The sequence below is a fragment of the Papio anubis genome, chromosome 19, assembly GCF_008728515.1.
Source record: "Papio anubis isolate 15944 chromosome 19, Panubis1.0, whole genome shotgun sequence".
Classification (NCBI taxonomy): Eukaryota; Metazoa; Chordata; class Mammalia; order Primates; family Cercopithecidae; genus Papio; species Papio anubis.
In genome coordinates, this window is record NC_044994.1 from 62,210,144 (window position 1) to 62,228,112 (window position 17,969).

The 17,969-nt window shown below is 43.4% G+C and overlaps 1 protein-coding gene across 4 annotated transcripts in view; it reads left to right on the plus strand.

Annotated features, from left to right (window-relative positions):
* Positions 1 to 1,936: 1,936 nt before the first annotated feature.
* SOCS6 (suppressor of cytokine signaling 6) overlaps positions 1,937 to 17,969 on the plus strand; it is a 40,259-nt gene continuing 24,226 nt past the window's right edge. Inside the window, exons 1-2 of one of the 4 annotated variants that reach the window (XM_031658907.1) lie at positions 2,815 to 2,913; positions 3,681 to 3,792. The gene's annotated coding sequence lies outside the window, so the exon portion shown is untranslated. Of the gene's footprint in view, positions 2,122 to 2,814; positions 3,793 to 17,969 lie in introns of those variants that run through there. The other 3 variants (XM_031658906.1, XM_021930215.2, XM_021930217.2) reach the window with 3 other exon arrangements.

Below are 17,969 nucleotides of genomic sequence, written 5' to 3' on the forward strand. Positions count from 1 at the left end.
CATTATTTCATGTAATCTTACAACTATTTGACATAATAAATATCGAGCTCCCTCACCTCCCTTTATAAAAATAGAAACTGAGGTTACAACTGAGAAACTTGTTTGAGGTCACACAGCTGTGTGACAAAACTGTGCTTCTGGTCCAGCTCTGCCAGACTCAGAACCCCAGGGTCTTAACCATACATTTAAGTGTCTCCTGGAAGAGTCAACTCTTCCCCATCCTGCACAGCCCCATTGCTGTGTGAAAGGCTCACTAATCCCCTGCTGCACAGCTCCTGCCAGTTGTCCTTTTTAGAAAAAATGAGGAGACACTGGCACCCCGAGGCAGTAGGATTTGCTTTCTTTCTTTCTTTCTTTCCTTCTTTTTCTTTTTTGAGATGGCATCTAGCTCTGTCACCCAGGCTGGAGTGCAGTGGTGCGATTTCAGCTCACTGCAACCTCCGCCTCCCGGGTTCAAACGATTCTCCTGCTTCAGCCTCCCCAGTAGCTGGGATTACAGGCAGCTGCCACCACGTCCAGCTACTTTTTGTATTTTTAGTAGAGATGGGGTTTCACTGTGTTTGCCAGGCTGGTCTCGAACTCCTGATCTCGTGATCTGCCCGCCTCGGCCTCCCAAAGTGCTGGGATTACAAGCATGAGCCACTGTTAATTACTATTTGTTGTGTTTCCCACTAACCTCTCTGACAATTCTATTTCAACCTGCATTCTCCAATCACTGTAATTAGATATTTGAGAATTGTGTTGCATTTCAATCACGGTAACAATAATGGTAGTATTTTATTAATAAATTCAAGTAAAAACTGAAGATGACAGTGTATGATACATAACAAATGACATCAACTTCGCATCACCTAAAGATACAACTTCACTGTTATTCTTGCGGAAATCTAGATTGTATATTGGACATAGGAATTAAGATTACTGTACTTGAACTTTTTTGTAACTAACAACTTTATTGAGATATAATTTGGGTACAAACTCATACCTGAACAACTTTTTAGATTTTTTTTCTAGCCCTTTTTTCTCTGTACTTTCAGTTTTCTTTTAAAAAGGTCTATACTATTCAAGAAACACAACTTTTAAAGTCCACAATAATTCTTGTTAGATTTTAATAATACTTATCTCCCCCCAAGCTTTATTGAAATACTAATGATATTCATTTTTAAACCACTTTTCATCGTAAGAGAAATACAAATTTTCCTATTGATTCTTATGGACAAAAATCAAGTTTTTGTGGTACCGCTATACATTAGTAGTATGTCCAGCCAGTTTCAAAAGAAATTAGTCATGTTTCCAACATGCAACTTGTATATCACAGTACCTTGGAATTGGGCGGCACAAACAACTATTACTTGTACAAAACCTCCCTGAAAACGACTAAATGGAAAAGCAGATGGCTTGAAACAAGGAATAAGTTTGTCTTTTTAAAAAGCGTTTTTCACAATTCAGTCGAGATATGGGGAGGGTTTCCCCACTTGTGGCTCTGCACAGCGTGCGCGCGCGTCTGTCCTGGGGTCCCCTCCCTGCGGGGACGAGGCCGGGGTCCCTGCGCGAGCCCAGCGGACCCGGGCAGTGCAGGGGTCCGGCCGCCGGCCGCAGGGGCACAGGGACAGCAGCCGCCAAATCCGCGGGGCCGGGGGGTCAAGGAGACTATCCTTTCCGCGTTAGCCGGGGCCACCCCCGCCAGAGGGAAGGCACCAAAGGAAAAACCAGGACAGGGACACTGGGGGCGGGAGGAGCGCCCGCCTGCAGGCACCAGTGGAGGGGCGCGGGGGGTAGGGATCAGGGATCCGCGCCCCGCCCGCCCCACGACCCCGGCCCGGCGCCCCACCCCTTGGAACCCCCACTTAGTGCCCGGCCCCCGCCCCACCCCGCGCGGCCCCCGGCCTCAGTCCTGCGCGCCCCGACGCCCCGCCTGCGCCGCGGGCCCGAGTAGTGGGCGCGGGGCGGCCCGCTCGGCTCCTCGGCACCCGCTCCCCGCTCGGGCCGAGGCGCCGCGGCTGCGCGCCCCTCCTGGAGGAGGAGGAGGAGGAAGGAGGCGGGAGGAGGAGTTGCAGAGAGAAGGCGAGCGCGGCAGTCGCGCCGGCGCTGGGCGAGGAAGCGGAGCCGGGCCGCCTCCGGGTGAGCGTCCGGGTAGCCCAGGCGGGAGGCAGGGGCCGGGCTTCGCCGTAAGCCTTCGGCTCGTTCGCGGTGCGGGGCACCGGCCGCGGGGCTGGTTTTCGCCTCGGGGCGCAGGGGGCGGATCTGGCGCGGGCCGGGCCGGGCCGGGGAGGCCGCCGGGCGCGGGGCTGCAGCGGCGGGTCTGGGGCAGCGCGAGGCCCTGCGCCGTCTCGGCGGGTGCGCGGGCGGGGGCCAGGGCCGGGGAACAGGGAACGGGGACCGGGCCCAGGCCCGGGAGCGGGGACGCGGGAACCGGGGAGCCGGGGCCGGGGCGCGGCGGCCCCTGAAGGGCCGAGGCCTGCGCGGCCGCGGGCGGCTCTTCCCGACCCCTCGGCCTCTTCGGCCGCGGCGCGCCGGCCCGGGCCGCCGCCTTTGTTGCCCGCAGCTCGCCGGGGAGAGGCCGGGGCTCCGCGAGGCCTGGGCGGCGGCGCGGGGCCTCCGCGGCTCTGCGCCCCGGCCGGGTCCCTTCTCGGACCTCCGCGGGCTGGGGCTCGGGGTCGGCGCGCGGTGAGGCCGCAGGCGCGAGGGCGGGCCTGGGGCGCGGCGCTGGGACTCGGGGACGCCCCCGCCCCACCGCGAAGTCGCGCCGGCGCTGGTGGAGGTGCAGGCCGGGGCTGCTCTGCCGCTGAAGGTGCCGCCGGCCGGCAGCGCACTCACCCGGGTATAGGGAGGAGACGATTGTGGAATTTAAACCGCTCCTGGGACCGACACGGGCCTGAATTTTCAGTTTGCTTCGGGAGTTGGCAACTTCAGGTACACCCTTGTGGCTCACGGAGCAGCATTATGGACGTTTCTCAGGGGGAGGTCCTGGCACAAAACTTGGGATGTGTGCGGTAATGTGTGCGCCAACTTGTCGTTCAGTTGGAATGTGAAATTGGGGTTCCCATCCCCACTGTTTGGAATGAAGGGCCAGGTGGGAATATGTGGCAGAACTCAGTCTTCCGGTAGCAAAAGAAATAATGTTGAATTCATTTCAACAAATGTTTCTGCAACGTCTGCCCGGATAAGGCAACATGCACTGTGCTTGAGGACAGAGAACACAGTAATGACAGAAATAACGTGAATTACACACACTGGACGTCTCCCAGAGACGTTTTAAATTTACTGTGTTCCTTGGGATACATTTGGTTACATTTGACACGTTTGGAATCAAACAAAAGTAAACGGTCTACTTCAAGATGAAATATCTGACATCTTCTCAGCCACAGAAGGTAGCAATTTATCTTGACTTTTTTTTAACCAACTGCCACAACGTTAAATCCATTTAGCTTACTTGAATGAATGAATTTTAAGTGGAATATTTAATGTTGTGGACAGTCAGCCTTACTTAAAAACACGAGTGGCATTGCTCACCAGGTTTCACAAAAACCAGAAAAAAGTCTGTAATACTTTCCTGTGGGCTTTCTAATTTCTCCTCCTAGTGGATTTTGTGCACGCGTGGATATGGTAAGGTCTAGGATCCTTTCCGCTGTAAACTAAATATGTGGCCTTAACCCTTTGGTTCCAACACCCTCCCTAAGCCTGCCTTGGTGCCTTGGAGGAAGCTGGTTGGTGGACAGCGGATTTGATAAGGATTCCTGGAAGAACTTCTATTTGGAGTTTGACCCGAGCTTGCTTTCCGCTTGTGCCTGGGTAAGGATGAGCCAGGTATTCACCTGAATGTATATTTTTAAAACTCCATTCAGCATCTCTTTTGAAACACTTTTTCTCTCTTACCTTTATCGTTATCTTTTAAATTACCCTCTAAATTGGTAGTCTTGCCCCTTTCTCTTCAGCAGGGCCTCCGACCCAAGGGCACACCCTCAGGTCATCCCATGACCTCCTCTCTTGGTGCCCCCCTACCCCCTGCCCACAGGGAGTGGCAGGGAAGGAATTTGAGAGCCATTGACTGGGCGTAGGGTGGAAAATGGTGCTGTACTGACTGCGTTTCTAGTCATTTTGCCTTCCAATGTTTTTCTTCATTCTTGCATTAGAACTGGAAAAGGTGCTCTTTTTAATGGCCCTTTTTTTTTTAGGAAACAGAAAGCAAGAATCTTGTTTTTTGTTTTATCTCCGTCACCCAGGGTAGAGTGCAGTGGTGCAATCATGGCTCACTGCAGCCTTGAACTCCTGGGCTCAAGTGATCCACCTCCCTCAGCCTCCTGAGTAACTTGGACTATAGACATGTGCCACCGAACTTGGCTGATTGTCTTTTGGAGAGGTGAGGTCTTGCTGTGTTGCCAAGGCTGGTCTCAAACTCTAGGCCTCAAGATCCTCTCACCTCAGCCTCCCAAAGCTCTGGGATTACAGGCATGAACCACCATACCCAGCCTGCAAGTGTCCCCTTAAGCCTGTCTTGTGTAATTACACTCCTCAGAAAACTCCTTGCTAGTTTTCTCCATTGTGGCCAGTTTTCAGGAAACTTTTGGGTTATTGATCATATCTTTTATTTTGCTCATAGAGATGTGATCTCATTTAAAAGTCCAAACATATAGATGGTCCCCAATTTTGAACTTTTTGACTTTTTGATGGAGCAAAAACGATACACATTCAGTATGCTTCTCGACTTAGATCCAGATAAATCCACTGTGAGTTTTGACTTTAAGATACTTTCAATTTATCGTGGGCTTATTGGGATGCAATTACTGTTATTCTCTTGAAAATATGCACTATGAGAAAGGATAATACACACATAAATGCATATCTATTTGGAAGCGTGAGGTCAAATACTTCATTTATAATCCAGTATAGCTAATGGATGTGTATACATTCTATTTTAATGCTTAATAAAGTTAGATAAGCAAATGAACTAAAAAGATCTCCTTTTGCTGTTTTCTGTTTATTTCATCCTTTGTAGGAAGTGAGAATTGTCTATTATAGTTCTCTGGCCTCATCCCTGACCTCTTCCAATTCTGGAAATTATATTTTCATCTGTGGTGCCGAAGTACTTTTGTAAAATTATTCATTTTACAAGGGAGAAATTCCTAATACTAGTATATGTCATAAAAAGGAGAAACTTTCTTATATGGATAGATTGATAGTAATAATTCTTCAGCTGTTAAAAAAGGAATAACATAAGACATGTTTGATATTGAAGTGAAATTGTCATTAATGTTTTTATGGGTAATTTAGTATGCTGTTTGGCGTGTTGGTTTAGCTAAAAAGTCGTGATGGCTTTAGGACTGAGAACACAGTTTACTTAAACTGATTTCAGGTCTTTACCCACCCATACAAACATTAAATTTTACTTAGTTGGGGCAGTTACTTTTAGGTGGCCATTGGTCTTGATGTTTTGAGAACAAACATACTTAGATAAAGTCACGTAAGATTTCAGTTCCCACCTTGCACACTCTGGACATGTTGGGGGGCATCCATTTACCAGCTCTGTGACCTTGAACACGTTGTGTATGCCCTCTGAGTCTTATTCCTCAACTGGGGCTAAAGTGGGGATAATTTATCTCACAATGTTGTAATGAATATGTATTTATGGTAAAATCCAAACTCTTGTTTTGCTTTGTTTTGAGACGGGGGTCTCGCTCTGGATGCCCAGGCTGGAGTGTGGTGGCACCATCAGGACTCACTGCAGCCTCAACCTCCCAGGTTCAAGCTATCTTCCCACCTCAGCACCCCCTCCGCCAGTAACTGGGACCACAAGTGCATGCCTCCATGCCCAGCGGATTTTTTTATTTTTTGTAGAGAGGGGGTCTCCTTATGTTGCCCAGGTTGGTCCTGAAGTCATGGACTCAGGTGATCCTCCCACCTTTGCTTCCCAAATTGTTGGGATTGCAGACGTGAGCCACTGTGCCCAGCCAAAAATCCAAACTCTTTCTCATCCACTGTAGCATTTCTGCCAAGTTCTGAAATGTGTTTTCATTTCTCCCTAGTTCTCATCTTGAACAACCATCTCTGCCTTAACCAGGGTTCTGCCCTAGCCTTTCTGTTCCTCAGCAATCTGAGCTGCTTCCTGCTTCGCCACCTTTGACACAGGAGTTCTGTTTGCCTACAGTGTCCTTCGGTGGCTCCTGTGGTGGGTTCATTGTCAGATCTTAATGCCAGTGTCACCACCTCAGAGAAGACTTGTTTGACTACCTTACGGCTCCTTCGGTAATCCCAAGTAATTGATTTGTATGGTTCCTTCATGACCTCTGCTGTTACCTGTAATTACTTTGTTTACTTGTTTCTGCTGTTCCCCCGCCACCCCAAATAAGTTCTATGAGGCCAGAATGTCTACTGCGGTCCCCTTTTCTGTGTGCCTGACACATCCCGGGGGGCCTAGCCGCTGAGTAGGAGGGTTGTGGGTATATAGAAAGTACTTGCAGTTTTCATGTTGTTATCTACACCTTAAAGGCCGAGACATGCTGTGTACGTGTTAGAAAGTTGTTGGTGTTTCATGTCGTTTGTCCTTTTCTGAGCTGGACTGCTTGCCTAGCTGAGTAAATCGTAGCACTAATAAAACCAAAGTCCTTATCATTACATGGCCCCAACAGCCCTACAGAGAGAGAACTGTCACTGCCTGTAGAGGCATGATGTGTGTCTGAGTGACTCGAGTACCAGACTGACTCGCAATGTAGACGCCCAGATCTCCTTCACTTCTGAAAGCATAGTCATGTATAGTGTGTAGAAAGTCACCATCCCAAAACGCATTTCCCCTGCTTACATAGCTTAGTAAAGTGAAACCTCAGTTATCTGGAACCTCCTGGTATCCTCAGTTTTCTGGTGTAGAATTAAGCCAGAAGGAAAAACTCCTTTGGAATTAGAAAAGCCGGAGACTTAGAAGCCCTCCGTGCTAAGGAGGGCAGTCTCTCATGGGGATGCAGATCTAGGTTTGAATTTCAGCACTTCAATTTTATAGGGTAGATTAAAAAAAAAAACAAAAACTTAAAGTTTTTGTTCCTTTACATGTATAATAATGATGATGTTTCTCTCAGAGCTGGTGTGATAGTGGAATGAGATAGCTGGGCACAGTGGCTCATGCCTGTAATCCCAGCACTTTGGGGGGCCAAGGCGAGCGGATCAGGAGGTCAGGAGTTTGAGACCAGCCTGGCCAACATAGTGAAACCCCGTGTCTACTAAAAATACAAAAATTAGCTGGGCATGGTGGCACACCCCTGTAGTCCCAGCTACTCGGGAGGCTGAGGCAGGAGCTTGAACCTGAGAGTTGGAGGTTGCGGTGAGCCGAGATCATGCCACTGCACTCTAGCCTGGGCAACAGAGTGAGACTCTGTCTAAGAAAAAAAAAAAGAAAGAAGAAGAAAATGGAATTAGATAATGCATGTTAGTGTATTAATTAAGTGCCTGAAATATAACAAGTGCTAATACTTTAACACTAGTATTCTGCTCCTTAATCTGACTGCTTTTGACTAGTCAGATTATGTTTTAAAATAATAGTAATAATTCCTATTTAAAGTAATTATTACTATTAATATTATTACTATTAATTCTTTTCTGTGTCCCTGACATATGCCAGGGGGACTGGCCACTGAGTCTTTTTCTTGTCAGTTTTTTGTTGTTGTTATTGTTGTTCTTTGGAGGGGAATTCCCTCAATTTTTATTTTATTGGATGTTTTTTGGCTGTGGGAGTTTTGTTTTCTAACTGTTCTCCTCACACCCTCTTTTATAATATATAATATTATAATAGTAATAATTCCTAAAGTAATTCTTACTATTAATTTAAAACATAATCTGACTAGTCAAAAGTAGTATTCTGATTAATCAGCCACACCTGTGTTAGACTTGAGTGTTTTTGTTAAGGAAGCCTAATGTAAGAAAAGGGTTTGAGACCAAAGGAGCAAGAGAAATAATGAAAGCAGGGAGTGAATGGGCATCTTCCGAAGGATTGCTAGTGCAGGCTGCTGGACTGGTAAGGATTACAGGTGGTCACAGTGTTAGCAGCAATTGCCTGGCTTGGCTCTGGGGTCACTGCAGTTCATTGGTGGGAGACCGAGAACAAAAAGGGTGCCACACTTTGCCTTCTCTGCAGAGCCTTCTGCTCTGATTATGTTTGTTCTGATACTGTTTTATCACTCTTAACAGCCAACACACTAAAATACTTTAAAATTATTAAAAGGGCATCACACTTGGAGACTGGGGAGTGATCATTATCTCACTTTCCATAGCACTGGACTCTTGAATATAGAGAAGAAAAGAAAGAAGACAGGATATATCTGAGGGCCTGGGAGGCAGGCAGTGACCTGAACATCAGTAAGTCCTAATGGTGTCATTATGCCATCCTGAAATTTTCCAGCAGATAAATTTGGTCATCTGGAGAGGCATCCATTTATATACAGCAGTTTGTGACAGTCTGGGATTGTACTTAATATACACACTTGTGCTTAAAATACCTTTTTGAAGTTAGAGGACTGTATGGCTCCTATTAGATAAGATTTCCATCAAAAACAATTTCAATAGTTCAGTGTTAATCTTTAGAATTATCTAGACAAGGTGTTTTTACTCAGCGATCTGGGTAGCCAATTATTTGGTGCTGTTTACGGTGGCACTTAGTGATTTTTGTGGTACACGTTGTTCTGACTATATCAGTAATATGCTAGATGGTTGAAGCAGCTGGGTTAGCATGCTTTTAAAGTCAGATGAATTCTTACTGGTAGATTTTTACTGTGTCTGTATGTTACTTGTTTAAAGTTTGTTGTGATGTTTATAATGTGTTTGTTTTTAAAGCTTAATTTTGGTTTTAAGTAACATATTACCATCCCTCAAACAATAGTCATTTTTGTTTGTTGACATTGCTTTTGAAGTTAAAAAAAAAGTGACATATTTAGGGAATAACATTATTGCCAAATATCACAGACTGGCAGAAAATGTAAGCAAATACCAAAGCAGAGAATTACAGTAGGGTTTTAGTGATTTTATACATTTGCAGCAGAATTACTGCATTTTAGAGCTAGAAGGAACTCCTCTGATTATAGATTATCTTTGTCCTTGCACAGATGAGGAAATTGGGTCTAAGCAGGGTGTCATCTGCCCAGAGTCACACACCACATTAGTAGTCGATTTCAGAAGGGACTCTGGTGTGTGCAGCCCTTCTTCCTGTTGATGCTGAAGGTTTTAATTTAATCCTGGGAGCTGGGGAATTTGGATTTGTGTCTTCATGGAGGATATTACAGTTGAGCTGGCTCTTGCAGGGTGACATGTGTGTGACTGGAGAAAGATACAGAAGGCAGGGACAGTATCTGAAACAGGGCGAATCGCAGGAGACTCTACCGTCAACTTAGAAATTCTTCTCTCCTTCCCAAGTGGGGTTCCTTGTTTTCTGTTCCTTAGTTTACCTCCTTGATATGATGAAGCTTATCCTCCTAGTGACTTCTGTGAAAGGTGATGGGGAGGATGATACTGTTTCTCTGAGCCTTGTGTGTCAGAAAATGTCTGTGTTCTAAGTATCGGGTGTATGCCTGGCTGTGTATAAAATTCCAGGTTAATATTTTAGTTCAGATAGAATAAGTTATTTGGCAGTGACAAATTAACTCTGAAATCTCAGTGCATGAATAGAGGTCTGTGTCTTGCTTTCGCAAAGTCTGCAGTGGGCGCCACCTCCCTGGGCCTCTTCCTTTGGGTCTAGCCTGCTTTCACCTACAGTTCCTGTCTGTTGCCCCCATGGCAGATGTGGGTGTATCTGCAGGTCGCACGCTGGTGACCATAGGCCAGAACCAGACCTAGTCCCTGCAAGAATGCCAGACACGTGCAGGGGCACAATGAGAGTCATTGAACTGTCAGTGGGGGTCACAGTTGTAAGTGTGTTTCCTCTTGGAATTTTGCAGGCATTGCTCCGTTGTCTTCCGGTTTTCAGTGTTACTGTTAAGTCACGTGCCGCCAGTTTGCCGGGCATTTGTAAGCCATTTCTTTTCTCGCTGGAAGCTTTTGGGAGAGTTTCGTGTTATCGCTTAAATACTAACATTTTACCATGGTGGGTCTGGTGATTGTTCTTTTCTACTTTGGATGTGCCGAGCATTCCACAGAGCTTTTCAGTCTGTAAACTTGTGTTTTTCAGTTCTAGGAAAACTATTAAATGACTTTTATAATGTCTTCCCTTTCCTTTTCTCATTCCTTTTTTTTTTTTTTTTCCTGTCTTAAGCTCTTCTTCATTGGACATAGGAACTCCTAAATCCATCTATTTATTTTCTTAGCTTTTTTCTCCATTTTTCTTGTCAGTTTTTGTTGTTGTTGTTCTTTGGAGAGGAGTTCCCTCAGTGTTTCTTTTATTGGATATTTACTTTTTGGCTGTGGGAGTTTTGTTTTCTAACCGTTCTCCTCACCCCTTCTTTTTTAAACAAATAGCATCCCCCTCGGGGTTCATATTTGTGAAACCTTTTCTCAGGCTGGTTTTTCGTTGTCTTCCTTTCCAGCAGTCTTAGATTTTGGTTTACCCCGGTTTGTTTTAGCCACTTAACACTGTTGTCATCTGCCATAATTCCCTTTGTGATTTTCTTCGTTCCTGTGTTTTTGGGGAATGATGGAGATAAAGAAGTGTATGTTTAATCAGGAGGGTTTTTTTTTTTCCTTTTTTTAAACAGTTTTCGTTTGTTTTGCTAGCATCAATGAATAGTAAACTCTTCGTTTTTGGGGAAAAACCACATCTATTTTTTTCTTTAAATAAAGGTAGTGTTTTCATTTAGTGCTCTCATGAAGCCACATCTGTGTCACTGAGTTCAATTAACTTAGTTGATGAAATGCTTGCTGATCTGTAGTGGGTAACATAATTATTTTAATTTGGACTATTTTAAAAGCATCAAGAGATCACATCTTTGGGAACCCATAATAAATGGTTACTTGTGGCAATCAAATTATTGTTTTACAATGGAAGTAATCTTTTCATTTTGTAAGATTTTTATATTATTTGCTTAATAGAGATATATTATTAAATTGAATAATTATTGCTTTCCAAGATTCCCTTCAGCTCTAATGATCAGTGAATGAAGTTTACGTTGGCTCTTGATGTACATTTACTAGCAAATTTCATGTGGATTACTTTTTGTACCCCAAATCTGCTATTTAAAATTCCATTCTTCATTTGGATGTGCTTTAGAAATGAGGAAAAGAGTATTTTAACTGAAAACTCATGTTCTCTACTGCAAATTGAATGACAAAATCTTGTATGTTCTATGTGAAAGCATTTGAATAATGGACAAATTGCTCTTTAAATTAGAGCTTTTGTGTTGCTCTGAAGGCTCTGAGAGCAGTCATAACAGTTGTGTTACTTTTCAGTTATTTTTATATGCATGTTGCCTTTCAGAAGTTAGATATTTTTGCTTTAGTAGTTCATTACATTTAAGATATTTTAATATATAAACAAATTACTTTTAATCTTGAAAAAATAAAAAAGCAATGAAGAAACTTCATTAAAACACTTTGCTACAGTACAGAATAAAAACAAAACATCTTTGTTCATAGTTTGTCAAATTCTGAAAGAATCTTACCTACTTGGTAGTTTATAATTCATGAGGTCATTCTTTTTCATAGGCAATGAATGTGGTGAGATTTTTAGGGAATTTGCTATATTTGTAGTTAAAATAATTTTGTTGACATTAAAATGTTAAATAATTGTTTTTTGATTTGTCATTGTCAGCTATGATCATATATAGGTGAATGGAATTAAAAGAACTATATATGAGATAGTATTTTACATTTATCATTCTGGAGGTCAGGATGTATTACATATATATTATATCAGAATGTATTACAATAGCTGTTTCTAAAACACCAACTGTAATTATACCTTAGCCAATAAGGTTGCAGATGTGGACATTATTAAGGATCTTACTATTAGTGAGTCGGGGTGCTGTATTTTCAGTGTGCAATGATTTCCATTATCAATGTTGCCCAGGTCTCCACTGATTTTAGAGTTAAGATACCTATATTAATTTGTTGAAAAGTGTCATAGTTATTTTATAGGAGACCCAGGCCTGATACACACAGTGGTAAAGATAAAAGGCCGATTTATTTCTTGTGATGTGTTTCCAACACCAACAACGACTTCTTTCAACATGAAAACCGAGTGTCCTGGCCGGGTATGGTGGCTCATGCCTATAATCCCAACATTTTGGGAGGCTGAGGTGGGTGGATCACTTGAGGTCAGGAGTTCAAGACCAGCCTGACCAATGTGGCAAAACCCCGTCTCTCCTAAAAATACAAAAATTAGACGGGCATGGTGGCACACGCTGTAATCCCACCTACTTGGGAGGCTGAGGCAGGAGAATCGCTTGAACCTGGGAGGCAGAGGTTGCGGCGAGCTGAGATCATGCCATTGCACTCCAACCTGGACAACAAGAGCAAAACTTGTCTTTAAAAAAAAAAAAAAAGAAAGAAAACCGAGTGTCCAATGTTTCAGTTAATTCAGACACTACCCAGAGTAAGTACAGTCCTCACAGGCAACAGGCTGAGTCCCATAAGACTGCCCCGGCCTCAGATACCAGTCGCAAGTCCCAGGCCTCTCACATTTCTGACTGACTGGTTACAAATCAGCAGTTCCCACTACCTCATCAAATTAGATAATTTGCTGGGATAAAACTCAGGAAAACATTATTATAAAGGGCACAGCTCAGCAACAGCCCAGTAGAAGAGGTGCACGGAACAAGCACGGGGGGACGTGGAGCTTCTGTGCCCTCCCAGGGTGGCCTCCTGCCCAGCTCGCCCTTGTGTGCACAAGGTCCCCAAATCTCATGGTTAGAGTTTCTGTAGAACTCAATCTCTAATCCTTTCCTTTTCTCTTCAGGATAGGGACTGAGGGTCGGGGCTGAAAGTTCCACACTCTAGGCCCTGGGTCTCTGGGTGACCAGCCCCATCCTGAGGCTGTCTAGGAGGGCTCCTTTTAATCACAGCATTAGCATTAACAGTTGTGATTGAAAGGGGCTTGTTTTGAACAACAAAAAACATTTCTATCTCAGGAAATCCCAAAGATTTAGGAACTGTGCCAGGAACTAGGGACAAAGATGCAATATTTCTTATACCACATTTCTTTGAATTGGTTAAGTGCAAATAAGACAATGAAAAATAATACAGTTTAACCAATTATATAACACTTGTGTTAGGTATTATAAATAATCTAGAGATGATTTAGAGGGAGGATGTGCATAGGTTATATGCAAATACTATGACATTTTACATAAGGGACTGGAGCGTTCATAGCTTTTGTTATTGGTGGGGGTCTTGGAGCCAATCCCCCATGAATACCGAGGGGTGACTGTATACGTACAAAGACAGTGATGAATTGACATATAGGTGTACTACTTTTTAAATGTAACCTGTTAAAATCTGAATTAAAAAATTAAGGAGAGGTGTGCAGTCATTTAATCAATTCTTTATGTTTTTTTCCTTGAGATGAAGTCTCTCTCTCGCCCAAGCTGGAGTGCAGTGGCACGATCTCAACTCACTGCAACCTCTGCCTCCTGGGTTCAAGTGATCCTCCTGCCTCAGCCTCCCGAGTAGCTGGGATTACAGGCACCCATCACCACACCTGGCTAGTTTTTGTATTTTTTTTAGTAGAGACAAAGTTTCACCATGTTGGCCAGGCTAGTCTCGAACTCCTGACCTCAAGTGATCCACCCACCTCAGCCTCCCAAAGTGCTGGGATTACAGGCATGAGCCACCATGCCCAGTCTCATTAATCAATTCTTATAAGCCAACACAATTAGCATTTTTACATGATTGACGTTATGGATATTTGTTTCATACTCAGTTTAATAATTGAAGAAGAATGCATTGAATGCAATTACAATGAAGGATGCTTAGAAATGCTCTTGGGAAAGTTCATTGCTGGTTAGGTATCTAAATCTGTACATATTTTTATTATTTTCATTGAGTCAGATGCTGTTAGAACTGGACATGATTTAGAGATTATCACCTATTTTATATGGAGATTCACTCAGTATCCCCCTGCAAACTTAAGCTAGTGCTACCCCATATTTTTGTGTCAATAGCCTATAAAGTAGGAGTGAATCACTTGAGAATTTATTAGAACTTTTGCTGTAAATATAAGTTTATTCTTAAGTTTAAATTATTTGGCAACTTTAAGTTCATTTTTCTTAATTTGGCTAAATTTAAATTTTTTTTAATCTACCTTTGTAGCCATGTAGTGTTCCTATTGCATTTAAATTAGAGCTTATTGTGTGGTAAGAGCTAAGGGCCCTGAAAGAAGTCAAAGCAATTGTATTTATTATGTAAATATAATTGTATTTTTATGTAGTTGTAAATATTTATTATGTTTGCATGTAGTTGCCAAGAAGTGTGAAATGTCTGAGATTTTTGCCTTCAACACAAGCTCAAAGGCAGGCTCACCAGCCAGCCTGCGGCAGTTTCATGGATGCTGGCAGAAGACATAAGACTCTTGGGTCAGAGATGAAGGACCTTATTACAGTAGCAGCCAGAGTGTCAGCATCTGTCCCAGTTGGCTGAGACATGTTGAGAACAGAATGGGGCAGGAGAAGGAAAGCACGGAAACGAATTAGGAGGTATTGCCATAATGCAGGAGAAAGAGGATGGTAGCTTGGACTAGTATAGTGGCAAAATGTAGTTGGATTCTGCGTATGTTTTGGAGGTAGCTGAAATTGGGATTTCATGACATACTGGATGAGGTATGAGGGAAAGAAAGGAGCCAAGGGTGATTCTGAATGTTCTGATCTGATCATTGGAAGAATGTGGAGTAGCCGGAAATGGAAGTAGGATAGAGAAGATTTAAACCTGCAGGTGGGGAGGGGGTGGGGGTGGGGTGGGAAAGAGCCAGAGTTTAGTTTTGAACTTGTGAAGTTTCAGGTATCTGCAAGACATCAAAGTGGCAGTGTCCCGAAGGGAGCTGAATATAACTAATCTGTAAACGAAGAGAGAGAATTTGGGAGTGTAGGGCACATCGATGCTATACAGTGTCACGAGCATGAATGAAATCATGGATGGAGAAGAGGGGACCAAAGTCTGAGTGTTGGGGCACTCCTATTAAGACTTCAGAGGGGAACTAGCAAAGGAGTCAGACTGAGGGACCTTGAGAGTGTGGTGTGCTTAGCAAAGAGGTAAAATTACATGAAAGGAAAAGGAGGGGTCAGTGGTCACACAGTGCCTCTAAGATTAGGACTGAGAACTCACGCTAGACAAGAGCTGCTCCGTGCGCTGGTTGGTAGAGAAGCCTTTGGTGTGGGTGTCAGAGAAGGTTGGAGAGGAATAGTAGGCATCGGTAGACACAGTTCTCCTAAGGTGTTTTGCTGCAAAGGGAATGAGAGAGATGGGGCTGCAGCTGGTAAGGAAAGTGGGGTCCCCACAAGTTTGTTTATATATGAGAAGTAACATTTTCAGGAGTGATCCAGTGGAGTGGGGGAATTGTTGGGAGATTAAGTGTGCCAGCTGACCGTGGGGGCCCTTGAGCAAGGCAGCAGGATAGAGTAGATGGAAACATGGTGCTGAGTGGGTAGATGGGGGCCGAGGCCAAGGTCTCCTGATGTCGTTCCTTTTCTAGGTGAAATAGGAAGTCGGGCCATCTGCTGAGATATTAAATGAGGGAGTGTTCCAGGGGTGAAAGGAGAGGGCAGGTGTGAAATGGTAGGCAGGGAAGGAGAAGAATGGACCAGGGAAAAGTAGTTTGATTTCCAGACAGTGGTGAGGACCCACCTGAGGGTCCTGGCCTTGACTACAAAATGAGACCCATCAGACCAGCTCTCTTTTCCTCCAGCCTTATTGAGCTCTGTGGGTGCAGGCATGACATAAGCGGAGTTGAATTTGCTGATATGGTTTTACCGAGAGAGTTTTTCAGGAGAGTAGAGGAGGGGGATAGAAGTATACACGAGGAGGCCGGGCGCGGTGGCTCACGCCTGTAATCCCAGCACTTTGGGAGGCGGAGACGGATGGATCACGAGGTCAGGAGATGGAGACCATCCTGGCTAACACGGTGAAACCCCGTCTCTACTAAAAAAAATACAAAACAGTAGCCGGGCGTGGTGGCAGCGCCTGTAGTCCCAGCTACTCGGGAGGCTGAGGCAGGAGAATGGCGGGAACCCGGGAGGCGGAGCTTGCAGTGAGCCGAGATCCCGCCACTGCGCTCCAGCCTGGGCGACAGAGCGAGACTCCGTTTCAAAAAAAAAAAAAAAAAAAAAAAGTATACACGAGGAAATGATTACAATGATGAATTGTGGAATATAAGCTGAGTAGGAAGGGAAGAGGGTCTTGAAAGCTGGTAGGCGTATCACTCTTGTCATTTAGACTTTGAATATTCAAGGCCAGTTCGTAACTATATATACACCAGTACAAAAAAAATTTAAGTCAGATTTGCAAAAAGTTATTTTGAGCAGGTAAAGAGGAGGAGGCTGTCTAAGTTCTACCAAAGCCAAAGAATAACAGTAAAAACAAAAAGCTACAAAAAAACCCAATAGTCTCATCTTTTGATTTATTTTTTGTTTGGCAGTCATGGTATAACTGAAAGCCAAGAAAAGCCCCTGCATTTTTAATAGATTTACTCAACCATTTCCTTTAAAAAAGTAAGAACAAACAAGCTCACAGGTTTTATTCTTATAAAAACACTGCATGTTCATTATAGGATGTTTTGAAAATAATGTTTACAAAAATTCTGCTATCCAGTTAACAGTTCTGCTGTACTTTGTGGTCCAGTTTTCCTCCCTATTCTTTCTGTGTAATTGAACCACATACATATAATTTTGTTTCCTGTGTTTTTGCACTTAACAAATGAACAATATGAATTTTCCCCTCATGTTATTTATAACTCTGTATAAATATCAATTTCAGTGGTTCTCTAAAGTTCCATTGTGTAAATGTGCCAGGATTTTGTTTACTCATACTGTTGGAAATTAGGATGTTTCCAATTTTTTAAATTTAAATTTACTTTTTGTCATAAATAATGATCCAGGGAATATTTTTATTTCTTATTAAGATGGATAAAAACAGCATTATTGGGTCAAGGAGTATGATTGTTTTTCAGTTGCATATTGCCAAATTAATTTTTATGACTGTATTAAGATACCTTCAGCCGGGCACGGTGGCTCACGCTTGTAAACCCAGCCCTTTGGGAGGCTGAAGCAGGTGGATCATCTGAGGTCAGGAGTTTGACACCAGTGTGGCCAACATGGTGAAACCCATGTCTACTAAAAATACAAAAATTAACTGGGAGTGGTGGTATGTTCCTGTCCCAGCTACAGCAGGCTGAGGCAGGAGAATCGCTTGAACCCGGGAAGCAGAGGTTGCTGTGAGCTGAGATTGCACTACTGTACTCCAGCCTGGGTGACAGACCGAGACTCTCAAAATTAATAATAATAATAATAAATTTTAAAAAAAAGATACTTTCAGGCAATCAGTACAACCATTTAGAAAAAATCTTTGCTGATTTGACTTTTGGAAAATCATAGTGTTAATAGTTTAATTTGTATGTCTCTGATTCTTGTAAAGGTTAATATTTTTCCATAAATGTGTTGAGTGAATTGGTTATATGCGTGGAAAAATATAAATCCCTACCTGCCTCACACATAAATCAGTACTAGATTAATCAGGGACTTAAATATGAAAACCAAAACTTGTTTACAGCAAATTCACAAGAACATATGATCTCAGTGTTAGATGAATTTTTTAAAGACAATAGAAGAGGCAAAGGTAAACTGATAAATTTGACTAAAATAAAATGGAGAAACTTCTGATCATCAGGTACTAGAAAAAGACTAAAAAGTCAAGATACAAGGTCAATGCAACACTAAAGAAAAAAGAGAAAAGCCACACGATGATCTGTGTGAACTGATACAGAGTGATTTCTAGGGGTCTGAAGTTTACCTGCCCTGTGATACATTTTTTTGTTCTCTATATTTAGCCACACACTTTAGTCATCACTTTGCCATAAT